The 15,000-nt window shown below is 59.5% G+C and overlaps 1 non-coding gene across 1 annotated transcript; it reads left to right on the top strand.

Moving 5' to 3' along the window:
- Positions 1 to 11,807: 11,807 nt before the first annotated feature.
- LOC131867268 (5S ribosomal RNA) lies at positions 11,808 to 11,926 on the top strand. The gene has a single exon (XR_009365827.1). It is a non-coding gene; the product is annotated as a 5S ribosomal RNA (ribosomal RNA).
- Positions 11,927 to 15,000: the final 3,074 nt, after the last annotated feature.

The raw sequence follows: 15,000 nt of genomic DNA, 5'->3' as shown, positions 1-15,000 counted from the left end.
TAGCTGGGCGAGGCGCTCACTCCGCTCTTTAATATCTCGTTAATACCGCCAAGGAAATGGCACAAGCACACACACACAAGCATCCTCGGAAGAGGACAGTTCGAGTGACAGGTCAAATCCAAGAGTTCCGAAGACTACCTCCAGGAACAATCGGGAACAAGACCGATTACAAGTCGTCGAGTCTGTTACTGGGCGAACACGAGATGCGCACAGGAAATCGATCAGCCCTCACAATGGCCCAAGGCCAGAGATCGGACTGCTACGATTTACCCCAACAATCATCGTGCCACTCTTCGCAGAGAGGTGATAGACGCCAACGAGCCCGCGCATAGCAATCGAGGTGTAAAAAGGGCGTTGAAGGCAGGAAGCCTGGACGAAAGAGGCTACGAGGTCACCTCGAAGCGGTCTAAGAATCGGGCGCACTTGGGGCGACTACCAGTGCCAACCCCTTATCCCGCGGTGCGTCCGACACACAGAAATTTCCAAGGCGGCCAAGGAGCCTCCCCGCATAGCAATCGGGGTGTGAGGTTACGGATGCAGCATTGATAGCAATCGAGGTGTGAGGCGAAGGATGCAGAAGTGAGAGCCGAGGGATGTAGCAGAGATAGCAATCGGGGTGTGTGATGCAGAAGAGATAGCAATCGAGGTGTGCGGTGGGAAGGGCCCAGCAGCCAGAATGCATGAAGCGACGGATGAAGCAGTGATGACAACCGGGCTGTGAGGAGAGGAGGGATGCAGCCAAGAAAGCAATCAGGGCTCGAGGCAAGGGATGCATCAAGGATAGCAATCATGTTGTGAGGCGAGATTCCAAAGGCTAAACGTGAGAGGCTGCAGGGTCGACTCAGAGAGGTCTATGCATGTGAGAGGCTGAAAGCAAGGTCGACTCGGAGCGGTCTATGCATCGGGCGCGCTTGGGGCGACTACCAGTGCCAACCCCTTATCCCGCGACGCGTCCGACAAAGAGAACGTTCCAAGGCGGCAGAGGAGGTTACCAGCCGAAGGATGCAGTAGCAATAACAGGTATAGTTCCGCGGCGGCCGAGAAGACTCACCGCATAGGAATCGGGATGCGAGGCGAGGGATGCGGCGGGAAGGCCCCGACGGCTAAACGGAAGAGGCTGCAGGGCCGCCTCGGAATGGTCCAAGCATCGGATGCGATTGGGACGACTACCAGTGCCAACCCCTTATCCCGCGATGCGTCCGATACACAGATAGTTCCAAGGCGGCCGAGGAGCCTCACCGCATATCAATCGGGGTGCGAGGCGAGGGATGGGGCGGGAAGGCCCCAACGGCTAGACGGAAGAGGCTTCAGGGCCACCTCGGAATGGTCCAAGCATCGGACGCGCTTGGGGCGACTGCCAGTGCCAACCCCTTATCCCGCGATGCGTCCGATACACAGATGGTTCCAAGGCGGCCGAGGAGCCTCACCGCATAGCAATCGGGGGTGCGAGGCGAGGGATGGGGCGGGAAGGCCCCAACGGCTAGACGGAAGAGGCTTCAGGGCCGCCTAGGAATGGTCCAAGCATCGGACACGCTTGGGGCGACTACCAGTGACAGCCCCCTATCCCGCGATGCGTCCGATACGAAGATGGTTCCAAGGCGGCCGAGGAGCCTCACCGCATAGCAATCGGGGTGCGAGGTGGGGGATGCGGCGAGATGGCCCCAACGGCTAGACGGAAGAGGCCACAGGGCCGCGTCGGAATAGTCCAAGCATCGGACGCGCTTGGGGCGACTACCAGTGACAACCCCTTATCCCGCGATGCGTCCGATACGAAGATAGTTCCAAGGCGGCCGAGGAGCCTCACCGCATAGCAATCGGGGTGCGAGGTGGGGGATGCGGCGAGATGGCCCCAACGGCTAGACGGAAGAGGCTGCAGGGCCGCCTCGGAATAGTCCAAGCATCGGACGCGCTTGGGGCCACTACCAGTGACAACCCCTTATCCCGCAATGCGTCCGATACGAAGATAGTTCCAAGGCGGCCGAAGAGCCTCACCGCATAGCAATCGGGGTGCGAGGTGGGGGATGCGGCGAGATGGCCCCAACGGCTAGACGGAAGAGGCCACAGGGCCGCCTCGGAATAGTCCAAGCATCGGACGCGCTTGGGGCGACTACCAGTGACAACCCCTTATCCCGCGATGCGTCCGATACGAAGATAGTTCCCAGGCGGCCGAGGAGCCTCACCGCATAGCAATCGGGGTGCGAGGCGAGGGATGCGGCGAGATGGCCCCAAAGGCTAGACGGAAGAGGCTGCAGGGCTGCCTCGGAATAGTCCAAGCATCGGACGCGCTTGGGGCGACTACCACTGCCAACCCCTTATCCCGCGATGCGTCCGATACACAGATAGTTCCGAGGCGGCCGAGGAGGTGGGGGATGCAGCGAGATGGCCCCAACGGCTAGACGGAAGAGGCTGCAGGGCCGCCTCGGAATAGTCCAAGCATCGGACGCGCTTGGGGCGACTACCAGTGACAACCCCTTATCCCGCGATGCGTCCGATACACAGATAGTTCCGAGGCGGCCAAGGAGCCTCACCGCATAGCAATCGTGGTGCGAGGTGGGGGATGCGGCGAGATGGCCCCAACGGCTAGACGGAAGAGGCTGCAGGGCCGCCTCGGAATGGTCCAAGCATCGGATGCGCTTGGGGCGACTACCACTGCCAACCCCTTATCCCGCGATGCGTCCGATACACAGATAGTTCCAAGGCGGCCGAGGAGCCTCACAGCATAGCAATCAGGGTGCGAGGCGAGGGATGCGGCGAGAAAGCCCCAACGGCTAGAGGGAAGAGGCTTCAGGTCCGCCTCGGAATGGTCCAAGCATCGGACGCGCTTGGGGCGACTACCAGTGACAACCCCTTATCCCGCGACGCGTCCGATACACAGATAGTTCCAAGGCGGCCGAGGAGCCTCACCGCATAGCAATCGGGGTGCGAGGCGAGGGATGCGGCGAGAAGGACCCAACGGCTACACGGAAGAGGCTTCGGGGCCGCCTCGGAATGGTCCAAGCATCGGACGCGCTTGGGGCGACTACCAGTGACAACCCCTTATCCCGCGACGCGTCCGATACACAGATAGTTCCAAGGCGGCCGAGGAGCCTCACCGCATAGCAATCGGGGTGCGAGGCGAGGGATGCGGCGAGAAGGACCCAACGGCTACACGGAAGAGGCTTCGGGGCCGCCTCGGAATGGTCCAAGCATCGGACGCGCTTGGGGCGACTACCAGTGACAACCCCTTATCCCGCGACGCGTCCGATACACAGATAGTTCCAAGGCGGCCGAGGAGCCTCACCGCATAGCAATCGGGGTGCGAGGCGAGGGATGCGGCGAGAAGGACCCAACGGCTAGACGGAAGAGGCTTCGGGTCCGCCTCGGAATGGTCCAAGCATCGGACGCGCTTGGGGCGACTACCAGTGACAACCCCTTATCCCGCGACGCGTCCGATACACAGATAGTTCCAAGGCGGCCGAGGAGCCTCACCGCATAGCAATCGGGGTGCGAGGCGAGGGATGCGGCGAGAAGGACCCAACGGCTAGACGGAAGAGGCTTCGGGTCCGCCTCGGAATGGTCCAAGCATCGGACGCGCTTGGGGCGACTACCAGTGACAACCCCTTATCCCGCGACGCGTCCGATACACAGATAGTTCCAAGGCGGCCGAGGAGCCTCACCGCATAGCAATCGGGGTGCGAGGCGAGGGATGCGGCGAGAAGGACCCAACGGCTAGACGGAAGAGGCTTCGGGTCCGCCTCGGAATGGTCCAAGCATCGGACGCGCTTGGGGCGACTACCAGTGACAACCCCTTATCCCGCGACGCGTCCGATACACAGATAGTTCCGAGGCGGCCGAGGAGCCTCACCGCATAGCAATCGGGGTGCGAGGCGAAGGATGCGGCGAGAAGGACCCAACGGCTAGACGGAAGAGGCTTCGGGTCCGCCTCGGAATGGTCTAAGCATCGGACGCGCTTGGGGCGACTACCAGTGACAACCCCTTATCCCGCGACGCGTCCGATACACAGATAGTTCCAAGGCGGCCGAGGAGCCTCACCGCATAGCAATCGGGGTGCGAGGCGAGGGATGCGGCGAGAAGGACCCAACGGCTAGACGGAAGAGGCTTCAGGGCCGCCTCGGAATGGTCCAAGCATCGGACGCGCTTGGGGCGACTACCAATGACAACCCCTTATCCCGCGACGCGTCCGATACACAGATAGTTCCGAGGCGGCCGAGGAGCCTCACCGCATAGCAATCGGGGTGCGAGGCGAGGGATGCGGCGAGAAGGACCCAACGGCTAGACGGAAGAGGCTTCAGGGCCGCCTCGGAATGGTCCAAGCATCGGACGCGCTTGGGGCGACTACCAGTGACAACCCCTTATCCCGCGACGCGTCCGATACACAGATAGTTCCGAGGCGGCCGAGGAGCCTCACCGCATAGCAATCGGGGTGCGAGGCGAGGGATGCGGCGAGAAGGACCCAACGGCTAGACGGAAGAGGCTTCAGGGCCGCCTCGGAATGGTCCAAGCATCGGACGCGCTTGGGGCGACTACCGTTGCCAACCCCTTATCCCGCGATGCGTCTGATACACAGATAGTTCCGAGGCGGCCGAGGAGCCTCACCGCATAGCAATCGGGTTGCGAGGCAGATTATTGGGAAGGGAACCCCCTGGGATGCGGCTCAAGCAGTGCCCAAAGGGACTGGAATGCGGAATCACATCGAGAGACCCAAATGCTATACGAGGGCTCAAATCGAATTATCGATTTGGCCACGACATGGACGCATCGGAACGACTACCTTTGCCGAACCACTCGCAATTGCATCCATACCGAAACCAATAGACATTTCCGTTAGAGCCCTCGCATAGCATTCGGGAATCTCGCATGCCCCTCTAAATCGACCAATGCTGGCGCTCAATGAAAATCCGAGCGCTACCACCGTTCGAGCGCCAGCATTGGTCGAGTTAGAGGGGCACGGGGGAGAATGCTCCAGTCAACACCTCCCCTATATAAGTTATTTGTCCGATTCTCGCACAACCGTAGTCTGCCTCGTCGAATCAAACAACGGTCCCAGATTCCGACTTCCGTTCCGTAGAGACCCAAAAGCTAGATGGAGGCTCGCAAGAAAGAGAGTCGGCGCATAGCAATCGGGTTTCTCGAACGTTTAGGGACCGAGCTCACTTGCGGATAGGGCAAAATCCGCCAAGCAACCCAAAAGCTAGACGGGGGCTCGAATCGAATCGCCTAGGCGGCCACAACAACGACGTGTTGGATCGACTACCAGTGCCAAACCATTCAGCAAGACTAGTCTGTGTCGAGGCCGGATAGAGATTCTCAGAGAGCGCCCGCATAGCATTTAGGAGACCTGCCGCGTCCCTCACACTCGACAAATGGTGGTGCACGTTTATAAATCCGAGCGATCCCAACCCTTTCAAGCACCAACATCGGTCGAGATAGAGGGGCACGGAGGGGGCTGCGTGAGACAACACAGTCCCCTATATAAGTTATTTGTCCGATTCTCACACATCCGAAGAATGGTCATCAAATCGGACAACAGCCCAAACTTCCGACTTCCGTCCCAGAAAGCCCAAGAGCTATCTAAAACGTTCATGGCCGGAACTCGATCGCGGCTATACCAGTCCGCCAAGCAACCCAAAAGCTAGACTGGAGCTCTAGTCGAATCACCTCTGTGGCCATTGCAAGGACGTGTTGGAGCGACTACCATTGCCGAACCATTCCGCAGGTCGAGTCCATACCAAGGCCGCATAGAGATTCACGATGAGCTCCTGCATAGCAATCAGGAGACTTGCCGTGTCCATCACAATCGATAAATCCTGGTGCAAGATTTTTGCATCCGAGCGCTCCAACCAGTCGAGCACCAGCATCAATCGACATAAACGGGCACGGGGGGAGGATGCTCGAGAACACTACCTCCCCTATATAAGTTATTTGTCCGATTCTCAAGCAGCCGAAGTCTGGTCATCGAATCGGGTCAAAGACCACAACTTCCGACTTTACCCACAATGCAAGTCATCGAATCGAACATCGGCCCCCGAGTCGGACTCCATGCGTATGTCAGGTCATCGGACCCAAATTCCGCCTTCCTGCGCATGGCGGGCCATCAATATCAACTCGGTCATCGGACCCAAACTCCGCCTTTTTGCGTATGGCACGCCTTCAAATCGGTCATCGGACCCAAATTCCGCCTTCCTGTGCATGGCGGGCCATCAACATCAACTCGGTCATCGGACCCAAATTCCGCCTTTCTGCGCATGGCACGCCATCAACTCGGTCATCGGACCCAAATTCCGCCTTCCTGCGCATGGCAGGTCATCGGACACAAATTCAGACCTCGCCAATATGCCTACGTATCGAATCGGTCATCGGACCCAACTTCCGACTTCATCCATACTGTAGGGTCTTTGAGGTTGGCGCGGTGCGCTCAACCCAGGGAGTCGACCCATCGAAGCATACACCTCCCCTATATAAGCTATTTGTCCGATTCCCACACCTGTGTAGTTTGCACCTCTGACCAGGACATCGACCCCAACTTCCGAACTCGACTGCAACGACGGCACCAGCGCCTTGGTGCGCACCTTGCGACGCACAGTCCCAACATTCGCCTTCCTGCACATGGCAGGTCATCGGACCCAAATTCCGACCTCGCGAGTATGCCTACATATCGAATCGGTCATCGGACCCAACTTCCGACTTCATCCATACCGTAGGGTCTTTGAGGTTGGCGCGGTGCGCTCAACCCGGGGAGTCGACCCAACGAAGCATACACCTCCCCTATATAAGCTATTTGTCCGATTCCCACACCTGTGTAGTTTGCACCTCCGATCAAGACATCGACCCCAACTTCCGAACTCGCCTCCAACGACCGAACCAGCGCCTTGGTGCGCACCTTGCAACGCACAGTGCCAACATTCGCCTTCCTGCACGTGGCAGGTCATCGGACCCAAATTCCGACCTCGCGAGTATGCCTACATATCGAATCGGTCATCGGACCCAACTTCCGACTTCATCCATACCGTAGGGTCTTTGAGGTTGGCGCGGTGCGCTCAACCCGGGGAGTCGACCCAACGAAGCATACACCTCCCCTATATAAGCTATTTGTCCGATTCCCACACCTGTGTAGCTTGCACCTCCGATCAGGACATCGACCCCAACTTCCGAACTCGACTAAAAAGACCGCACCAGCGCCTTGGTGTGCACCTTGCAACGCACAGTGTCAACATTCGCCTTCCTGCACATGGCAGGTCATCGGACCCAAATTCCGACCTCATGAGCATACCTACTAATCGAATTGGTCATCGGACCCAACTTCCGACTTCATCCATACCGTAGGGTCTTTGAGGTTGGCGCGGTGCGCTCAACCTGGGGAGTCGACCCATCGAAGCATACACCTCCCCTATATAAGCTATTTGTCCGATTCCGACACCTGTGTAGTTTGCACCTCCGCTCAGGACATCGACCCCAACTTCCGAACTCGCCTGCAACGACCGAACCAGCGCCTTGGTGCGCACCAAAAGTGCGCACTTTTGGAGGGCACTTTTGTGCGCTCCAAAGGTGCGCACTTTTGGAGGGCACTTTTCTGCGCTCCAAAGGTGCGCACTTTTGGAGGGCACTTTTTGGAGGGCACTTTTCTGCGCTCCAAAGGTGCGCACTTTTGGAGGGCACTTTTTGGAGGGCACTTTTCTGCGCTCCAAAGGTGCGCACTTTTGGAGGGCACTTTTTGGAGGGCACTTTTCTGCGCTCCAAAGGTGCGCACTTTTGGAGGGCACTTTTTGGAGGGCACTTTTCTGCGCTCCAAAGGTGCGCACTTTTGGAGGGCACTTTTTGGAGGGCACTTTTCTGCGCTCCAAAGGTGCGCACTTTTGGAGGGCACTTTTCTGCGCTCCAAAGGTGCGCACTTTTGGAGGGCACTTTTCTGCGCTCCAAAGGTGCGCACTTTTGGAGGGCACTTTTTGGAGGGCACTTTTCTGCGCTCCAAAGGTGCGCACTTTTGGAGGGCACTTTTTGGAGGGCACTTTTCTGCGCTCCAAAGGTGCGCACTTTTGGAGGGCACTTTTGTGCACTCCAAAGGTGCGCACTTTTGGAGGGCACTTTTCCTGTGCTCCAAAGGTGCACACCTAGGTGAGCACCTTCGACCACACCTTGTAGCACACCAAACTCTGACTTTCGACTTCATCCGCAATGCAGGGTCTTTGAGGTTGGCGCAATGCGCACAACCAGGGGAGTCGACCCATCAAACCCAACACCTCCCCTATATAAGCTATTTGTCTGATTCTCATACATGCGTAGCCTGCAGGAGCAATTAGGACATCGACCCCAACTTTCGGCTTCTAAACGAAAACAAGGTCTTTGAGGTTGGTGTAATGCGAACAACTAGGGGAGTCAACCCATCAAACCCAACACCTCCCCTATATAAGCTATTTGTCTGATTCTCATACATGTGTAGTCTACAGGAGCAATTAGGACATCGACCCCAACTTTTGACTTCTTAACGAAAACAAGGTCTTTGAGGTTGACGTAATGCGCACAACCAGGGGAGTCGACCCATCAAACCCAACACCTCCCCTATATAAGCTATTTGTCCGATTCTCATACATGTGTAGCCTGCAGGAGCCATTAGGACATTGACCCCAACTTTTGACTTCTTAACGAAAACAAGGTCTTTGAGGTTGGCGTAATGCGCACAACCAAGGGAGTTGACCCATCAAACCCAACACCTCCCCTATATAAGCTATTTGTCTGATTCTCATACATGTGTAGCCTGCAACAACGATTAGGACATCCACCCCAACTTCTGAATTCGTCTGCGTTGACCGCACCAAAGGTGCACGCCTTGGTGCTCACCAAAATCCGACTTCCGACTTCTTCTGCTATGCGGGGTCTTTGAGGTTGGCGCAGTGCGCACAACCAGGGGAGTCAACCCACCGAATGCAACACCTCCCCTATATAAGCTATTTGTCTGATTCTCATACATGCGTAGACTGCAGCAATGATTAGGACATCCACCCCAACTTTTGACTTCTTAAACAAGACAGGGTCTTTGAAGTTGGTGCAGTGCACACAACCAGGGGAGTCGACCCATCAAACGCAACACCTCCCCTATATAAAGCTATTTGTCCGATTCTCATACGTGTAGTCTGCAGCAGCGATTAGGACATCGACCCCAACTTCCGAATTCGTTTGCATTGACCGCACCAAAGGTGCACGCCTTGGTGTGCACCCTGGAGTGCACTTTGGTGCTCACCTCGGTGCACACTTTGGTGTGCACCTCGGTGTGCACCAAAGGTGCGCACCTTGGAGCGCACCAAAGGTGTACACTTTGGAGCGCACCACATAGGGTCTTTGAGAGGTTGGCGCAGTGCGCACACCAAGGTGGGTGTTGAGGTGCGTGCCGAGGTGGGTGGGTGCTAGGGTGCGCTCCATGGTGGGTGCCAGGGTGGGTGCGTGCTAGGGTGGATTCCAAAGAGGGTCATAGGGTGGGTGCCAAGGTGGGTTGGTGATATAGTGGGTTCAAAGGTGGGTACTAGGGTGGGTTCCAAGGTGGGTCACAAGTTGGGTGCCAGGATGCGTGGGTGTTAGGTTGGGTGCCAAGGTGGGCTCCTGCGTGGGTGGGTGCTAGGGTGGGTTTCAAGGTGGACGCGAGGGCGGGTGCCAAGGTGGGTAACAAGTTGGGTGTTAGGATGGGTGAGTGCTAGAGTGGGTGCCAAGGTGGGTGGGTGCTAAGGTGGATGCCAAGGTGGTTCACAGGGTGGGTGGGTTCTAGGGTGAGTTCCAAGGTGGGTCACAGGTTCAGTGCTAGGGTGGGTGTCAAGGCGGGTGTCGAGGTGCCTGGGTGCTAGGGTGTGGATGCCAATGTGGGTCATAGGGTGGGTACTAGGGTGGGCTGCAATGTGGGTGCCAAGGTGGGTAACATGCTCGGTGGGTTCTAAATTGGGTGCCAGGGTGGGTGTGCACCCACCTTGCCCGAGGTGGGTGCCAAGGTGCCAGTGTGGGTGGGTGCTAAGGTGGATGCCAAGGTGGGTGAGAAGGTGGGTGATAGGTTGAGTGGTAGGATGGGTGGGTGCCAAGATGGGTCACAGGGTGGGTGCAAGGGTGGGTAGGTGCTAGGGTTGGTGTCAGGGTGGGTGGGTGCTAGGTTGGGTTCCAAGGTGGGTGCGAGGGTGAGTGTCAAGGTGGGTCACAGGTTAGGTGCTAGGATGGGTGAGTGCTAGGGTGCAAAGGTGCCAGGGTGGGTGCTAGGATGGGTCGATGCTAGGGTGAGTGGCAAGGTGGGTCCACAAGTGTCAAGGTGGGTGCCGAGGTGGGTGCCAAGTCGGCGACTGCTATGGTGGATGCCAAGGTGGGTCACGGGGTGGGTGCCAAGTTGCTAGGTTGGGTTCCAAGGTGGGTGCCAACGTGGGTGCTAGGGTGCGTGGGTTAAAGGGTGTGTCACAACGTGGGTGCCAGGATGGGTGCGCACCCACACTGGCCAAGACGGGTGCGGGTGCAAGGTTGGGTTCCAAGCCCGGTCACAGGCTGGGTGCTAGGATGGGTGGGTGCCAAGGTGGGCACCAGGGTGGGTGCACCCACCCTGGCCAAGGTGGGTCACGGGGTGGGTCCTAGGGTGGGTAACGGGGTGGGTACTAAGGTGCGTGCCAAGGTGGGTCATAGGGTGGGTGCCAAGGTGGGCACCAGGGTGGGTGTGCACCAACCCTAGCCAGGGTAGGTCACGGGGTGGTTGTCGGGGTGGGCGTCAAGGAGCCAAGGTGGGTGGCAAGTAGCCAAGTTGCGTGCCAAGGTGGGTGTCGGGGTGGGTGCCAAGGATCCAAGGTGGGTGCCAAGGAACCAAGGTGGGTGTCTGGGTGGGTGCCGAGGTGGGAGCCAGGGTGGGTCCCAAGGTGAGTGCAAAGGTGGGTGCCAGGGTCAAGGTGAGTGCCAATGTGGGTTCCAAGGTGCCAGGGTCAGGGTGAGTGCCAATGTGGGTTCAAAGGTGCTAAGTTGGGTGCGAGGTTGGGTGCGAGGGTGGGTGGGTGCCAAGGTGTGCTAGGTGGAAGCCCGGGTGGGTCGGCATCCCATGGGTGTCGAGTTGGGTGCCTGATGGGTGCTTCTTGTCAAGTTTTAGTCGTCGGGACTCATTTCGAGCCTTAGAGGTCGTTTCTTGTCCGGTTGCCCTGTCTTCGACCTGGGAACCCAATTTTGGTCCTCGGGTCCCATTTTTTTTTGTCTCGCATCCCACTTTTGGCCTGTGGCCTTTTCGGGGTCGATTCTCGTTTTGGGCATCAGAGCATGTTTCTTCTCCTAAAACCCAATATTTGTTTATTAAGTCTCGGAACACATTTTTGTTCTCGTGGACCCATCATGGGTCTTGGAACGCATTTGTGGTCCTTGGGTCCCATTTTGCATCCCGAAACTTGTGTTTTGGTGCTTGATCCCTATTTTGGGTGCCCACCTTGCACCAAGTGCGCACCCGGGGCAAACCGAGCGCCTTGGTGCACCGGGGCAAGATCGAGCGTGCACCCGAGGCGCCCCGAACATGCACCAAGGTGCACTCGGCCCACATGTGAGCGCAGGTCGTTGCGCCCGAGGTGGTGTGTGGGCACCGCGTTGCAGACGGGACACTGCACGCACACGACGCCCCCTCCAGGTGCACGCACGTAGGCCGGGCCGGGTGCACACCCGACGCCCTAGCAAGGTGCGCGCACCCGGGCAGGGCTCACACTTGGCGAACGGGGCGCACTTCGCGAGGGAGGGTGTGCACCTCGACGGGGGTGGGTGGCCGGGGTGGATTCGCACGTGGGTCGCGGTTTGCTAAGTACACACTGCGACAAGCTCATAACGGGTGCGATCATACCAGCGTTAGTGCACCGGATCCCATCAGAACTCCGCAGTTAAGCGCGCTTGGGCCGGAGTAGTACTGGGATGGGTGACCTCCCGGGAAGTCCCGGTGTTGCACCCTTTTTTAGTTTTTCGCCGGGCGTCGCAATGCTATTTGAATAAACCTTTTGCCCGTTTGCGTTCTCGTCGGGGCCGGGCCGGGCCGGGGTGCGCTGCCCGCACTACCGCGCGCGCGGGGGCGACACCGAGCGCGCACCCGAGGCGCCCCGAGCACACAGGCCACGGTGCAACCCGGGCGTTGTGCGCGCACCCCGGTGCGCCCGAGGTGCTGCGCGCGCACCCAGGTGAAATCGGTGTGCACCTCGGCCAGTGCGCGCTCGGTCGAGTCGCGCACGTTGGCCAAGGTGCACGGTGATGTTTCTTACTCTAAGGTTCCGCACCAGACGCCCGGGACAGGTGAGCGAAGCTGGGCGGGGCCGGGTGCGCGGCCGGGGCAGGTGCACGCAGCTGGAGAGAGCTTTGGAGCACACTTCGGAGCGCACCAATGATGCGCTCCATTCAAAAGTTTCCTGAAAAGGCAAAAAAAGTTGAGATTATAGAATTTCCCACTTGAGAGATTGTAAAAAAAAAAAATTTAAAATGAAGGAAACGCGGGTGCCAAGGTGTGCGCAGCCCAGCCAAGGTGTGCGCACCAAGGCGCCCACCCTGGCGAAGGTGCACGCAAGGTGCGCACCCGAGGCAAACCGGACAATTAACCCAACTTTCGACTTCGCGCGCACCTTGGAGCGCACTTCGGAGCGCTCCTTGGTGCGCACCAATCTTGGGCACCTCGGAGTGCACCATGGCGCCCACCAAGGTGCGCACCCGGGGCAAACCGAGCTCCGACTTCGTGCGCACCTTGGAGCGCACGAAAGGTGCGCACCATGGCGCCCACCAAGGTGCGCAGCCCAGCCAAGGCGTGCGCATCAAGGTGCGCACCCTGGCGAAGGTGCGCACCCGGGGCAAACCGAGCTCCGACTTCGTGCGCACCTTGGAGCGCACAAAAGGTGCGCAACCCAGCCAAGGTGTGCGCACCCCGGTCAAACCGAGCTCCGAATCGTGCGCACCAGAGGTGCACGCCATCGTGCGCACCTTGGAGCACACTTCGGAGCCCTCCTTGGTGCGCGCCGATGTTGCGCACCTCGGAGCGCACCCGGGGAAAACAATGCAATTAACCCGACTTTCGACTTCGTGGGCACCTCGGAGCGCTCTCGGGTTCGCACCTCGGAGCACACCGAGGTGCGCACCTTTGATGCGCTGCCTTCACCAATTTCCAGAAAAGGCAAGAAAACATTGAGAAGGTGTGCGCACCGAGGTGCCCACCCTGGCGAAGGTGCACGCGAGGTGCGCACCCGGGGCAAACCGGGCTCCGACTTCGTGCACGCCGCACCTTGGAGCACACTTCGGAGCGCTCCTTGGTGCGCACCAGGGCGCGCAACCCAGCCGAGGTGCCCACCCCGGCGAAGGTGCACGCGAGGTGCGCACCCGGGGCAAACCGGGCTCCGACTTCGTGCACGCCATGGTGCCCACCGCGGCGAAGGTGCACGCGAGGTGCGCACCCGGGGCAAACCGGGCTCCGACTTCGTGCACGCCGCACCTTGGAGCACACTTCGGAGCGCTCCTTGGTGCGCACCATGGTGCCCACCAGGGCGCGCAACCCCGCCGAAGGTGCACGCGAGGTGCGCACCCGGGGCAAACCGGGCTCCGACTTCGTGCACGCCGCACCTTGGAGCACACTTCGGAGCGCTCCTTGGTGCGCACCATGGTGCCCACCAGGGCGCGCAACCCCGCCGAAGGTGCACGCGAGGTGCGCACCCGGGGCAAACCGGGCTCCGACTTCGTGCACGCCATGGTGCGCACCGCGGCGAAGGTGCGCACCCGGGGCAAACCGGGCTCCGACTTCGTGCACGCCGCACCTTGGAGCACACTTCGGAGCGCTCCTTGGTGCGCACCAGGGCGCGCAACCCAGCCGAGGTGCCCACCCCGGCGAAGGTGCACGCGAGGTGCGTACCCGGGGCAAACCGGGCTCCGACTTCGTGCACGCCGCACCTTGGAGCACACTTCGGAGCGCTCCTTGGTGCGCACCATGGTGCCCACCAGGCCGCGCAACCCAGCCAAGGTGTGCGCACCAAGGTGCACGCGAGGTGCGCACCCGGGGCAAACCGGGGTCCGACTTCGTGCACGCCGCACCTTGGAGCACACATCGGGGCGCTCCCGGGTTCGCACCGGCGTTGCGCACCGTGGTGGGCACCTCGGAGCACACCAAGGTGGGCAGCGAGGTGCGCACCTTTGATGCGATGCCTTCACTAATTTCCATAAAAGGCAAAAAAAAAACGAGATTTTAAAATTTCCGTTTTGAAAGATAGTGAGAAAAAGGGAATGCTGGTGCCATCTTGAGCCCGCCCTGGTGCGCAGCCCAGCCAAGGTGTGCGCACCAAGGTGCCCACCCTGGCGAAGGTGCGCGCCCGGGCAATTAACCCAACTTCCAACTTCGCGCGCGCCAGGGTGGGAGCGCACCCAACAACCGGGCCTGGGAAGAGCCAATGCGAGAAACCCCACCAAACGCTCTGACAAAAAAAGAGGGGGCGCTCCAGTAACCCCGCTTCGGAGCGCACCCTGGGCAAACCCAGCCAAGGTGCCCACCCCGGCCAAGGTGCAGGCGAGGTGCGCACCCGGGGCAAACCGGGCTCCGACAACGTGCACGCCGCACCTTGGAGCACACTTCGTAGCGCTCCCGGGTGCGCACCTCAGAGCACACCAAGGTGGGCAGCGAGGTGCGCACCTTTGATGCGCTGCCTTCACTAATTTCCAGAAAAGGCAAAAAAAAAAGGAGATTTTAAAATTTCCGTTTTGAAAGATAGTGAAAAAAACGGAACGCGCGTGCCATCTTGAGCCCGCCCTGGTGCGCAGCCCAGGTAAGGTGCCCACCCTGGCAAAGGTGCGCACCCGGGCAATTAACCCTACTTCCGACTTCGTGCGCGCCAGGGTGGCAACCGGGCCTCGGAAGAGCCAATGCGAGAAACCCCACCAAACGCTCCGACAAAAAAAGAGGCGGCGCTCCAATAACCCCGCTTCGGAGCGCAGCCGGGGCAAACCCAGCCAAGGTGCCCACCCCGACGAAGGTGCACGCGAGGTGCGCACCCGGGGCAAACCGGG

Source organism: Cryptomeria japonica, unplaced genomic scaffold, assembly GCF_030272615.1.
Source record: "Cryptomeria japonica unplaced genomic scaffold, Sugi_1.0 HiC_scaffold_167, whole genome shotgun sequence".
NCBI classification, from domain to species: Eukaryota; Viridiplantae; Streptophyta; class Pinopsida; order Cupressales; family Cupressaceae; genus Cryptomeria; species Cryptomeria japonica.
Note: the sequence above shows the minus strand (reverse complement) of the source record. Positions and strands in the feature narration are given on the sequence as shown.